The following is a 2,959-nucleotide window of genomic DNA, read 5'->3' as shown; positions in this document are numbered from 1 at the left end:
CCTGGGAGAGACCCGGACCCACAGGATTGCAGTGGAGACTAAATTAAAGGAGAAACAACCCAGGGAAGAGCCAGAGGAAGGGCCTGAAAGGCACTGGTAAAGAGTGGGACCTGAATGCCCAGATACCAGGGGAAGTCCTTGGTGGCTTCTCTCTCTCTCTCTCTCTTTTTCCTACGGGGTCTCACAATGTTACTGGCTAGCCTGGAATTATCTATGCAGACCATGCTGGCCTTGAACTCACAGAGATCCACTTGCTTCTCCTTCCTGAGTGCTGGGATGGCAGACGTGTGCCTGGCTCACAGGTGGCTTTTGAGCAGGTGGTGATGTGTGTAAATGGGTCGGGTTGTTTTATGTTGACCCCTCTGGACACATCAGGGTAGAGGAAAGAATAGGAGGGCATGGAGTCTGCTGACTTCTTTTCTTTTAATTAAAAATAAAAAATAAATAGCCAGGAGTGGTAGTAAGTCTTTAGCCCCAGCACTTGGGAGGCAGAGGCAGGCAGATCTCTAAAGTTTGAGGCTAGCCCGGTCTACAGAGTGAGTGAGGTCCAGGACAGCCAGGGCTACATAGTAAGGCCCTGTCAGGAAACAAAACAAATCAAAACAACAATAAATACATATACATGTATATATACAGACTTTTTAAAGGCATACATTAGAGTGCTCAGTCCCCTTCACTGAATAACCACCATATACTGTTTGCTCGCTTGTTTTGTGCATATTGGTGTGCAGATTCTCACTACAATCCCTTTGCAAGTGAAAAACAAAGCTCAGAGAGGTTGAAGAATTTTGTAGGAGGCAGCACAGCATAGAATGATAGAGCTAGATTTGAACCATCTCACAACACAGAGCTGACTCGGTGCTAAACCCTTGGTACACACAGGTGAGATCGAGAGACGACCTAGCCATCCAGGTGGAAGCGAGAGGTAGAGGGAGAAGGTGGCCCAGCAGCCCAGGAGGAAGAGGCCAAGGCTGAAACAGAGAAAAGAAGGTTTCTAAGCAACCACAGGACGCCCCTCAGGGCAGGCAGCAGAGGCCAGGGTTCAGTGTATGGGTGGGGGGTGGGGTGGTAAGGAGTTGGCAGCTGCATCAGAGATGAATTTTTATAACCCAGACCTAGACCTTGGGTCTCGAACGGGATCTTTTCAATGGGTTTACAGAGAGGAATGGCCTCCCACCTTGTCCTCTGGTCTCGCCCCAGCTTGTCCTAGGGACAATTACAAGTAAGAGTCTGACATCCCATACCTGTTGGTCGGGTTCCCTAGAGGATCGGAATAGAGTGGACAGATATATAAATAGGAAGGACAATTAAGATGGTTTACACACTACGGTCAGCTGTGTGGCCCCAAAATGGCTGTCTCCCAGTGGAAAGTTCAAGAATGTGCCGGCAGCTGATCAATCCTGGAAGCTGGGTTTCTCAGCTGGACTTCAGTGTATGCTGGAAGCCTGAAGGAGGCAGCTCTAATGTCAGTGAAAGAACAGACCTGCCAGCGAGAGTGAGGGCAAGCAGGCACAGAGAGCAAGCTTCCGTCTTTGCTCATATTTATATAAGTTGCCAGCAGAAGGTGTGGCCCAGATCTTCTGACCTCAAAAGAGCCAGAATGAGGGGCTGGAGAAATGGCTCAGCCATTAAGACACCGGCTGCTCTTCCAGAGGTCCTGAGTTCAATTCCCAGCAACCACATAGTGGCTTGTGTGTGTGAAGACAGCTACAGTGTACTCATATAAATAAATGCCTTTTTAAAAAATCTAGCCAGCCTGGTCTATAGAGTGAGTTCCAGGACAGCCAGAGCTACACAGAGAAACCCTCTCAAAAAAATAAACAAATAAAAATAAAAAATCCAAAATAAGCCAAATAATCCCAGCACTCGGGAGGCAGAGGCAGGCGGATTTCTGAGTTCGAGGCCAGCCTGGTCTACAAAGTGGGTTCCAGGACAACAAGCGCTATACAGAGAAACCCTGTCTCGAAAAACCAGAAAAAAAAATTCCTCACAGTCCTTGGGGTTTAGTTCATTTTAGATGTAGTCAAGCTGACAAGCAAGAGGCCATCACACACATCCCAGCCCCTCATGGGCTGTGAGCGAGCAGGTTTATAGAGAAGGCTAGGTTGGCTTTGGAGCAGGGAAGGGAAGGCAGACGGCTGTGTGAGGAGGGCCACAAGGCTCCTGGGATGGTTAGGGACAGAAAGAAACATCACAGGGCTGGCTACATGGTTCTGTGACAGGTAGAGACACTCATTCACCTTCCCGCCTGACTGAGTTCAATCCCAAAGACCCAAATAACTGGAGGAGAAAACGGACCTGTGAATGTGGTTGTCTTACTTTCACACGTGTGTAGTTGTGCCCACCCCACGTTAAAAAAAAGGAGGGAGGGGCTAGAGAGATGGCTCAGCTGTTAAAGGAGAGGCTCACAGGCAAAAGAACAACTGGCTGCTCTTACAGAGCAGTTTTGGCCCCCAGTACACACATCAGGGGGCACGCAGATGTTTCTAACTCCAGTTTTAGGGGATCTGATGCCCTCTTCTGGCAGTCTTTGAGCACTGCACCTTCTTGCTGAACATGCGCTCTCTCTCTCTCTCTCTCTCTCTCTCTCTCTCTCTCTCTCTCTCTCTCTCATCTTGCCTCTGCACCACCCAGGGATAAATGAGTCCCCTCTCTGGGCCTGAGTTCCTTCATCTGTGTGGTGAGATGACTATAACTCTGGTACTTCACAGTGTCCCATCTTTCAGGGCTGGCAGTGCAGGGAGGCAGAAGAAGGCAGATCTCTGTGTTTTCAGGGCCAACCTGGTCTACAGAGTAAGTTCAAAGACCGCCAAGGTTCCACAGAGAAGTCCTGTCTCGAAATAAAACTTAAAAAGCAGAGGAGGGCCGGGCGTGGTGGCGCATGCCTTTAATCCCAGCACTCGGGAGGCAGAGGCAGGTGGATTTCTGAGTTCGAGGCCAGCCTGGTCTACAAAGTGAG

This window comes from Mus caroli, chromosome 15 (assembly GCF_900094665.2).
Source record: "Mus caroli chromosome 15, CAROLI_EIJ_v1.1, whole genome shotgun sequence".
NCBI classification, from domain to species: Eukaryota; Metazoa; Chordata; class Mammalia; order Rodentia; family Muridae; genus Mus; species Mus caroli.
This window is presented reverse-complemented; position numbering follows the sequence as displayed.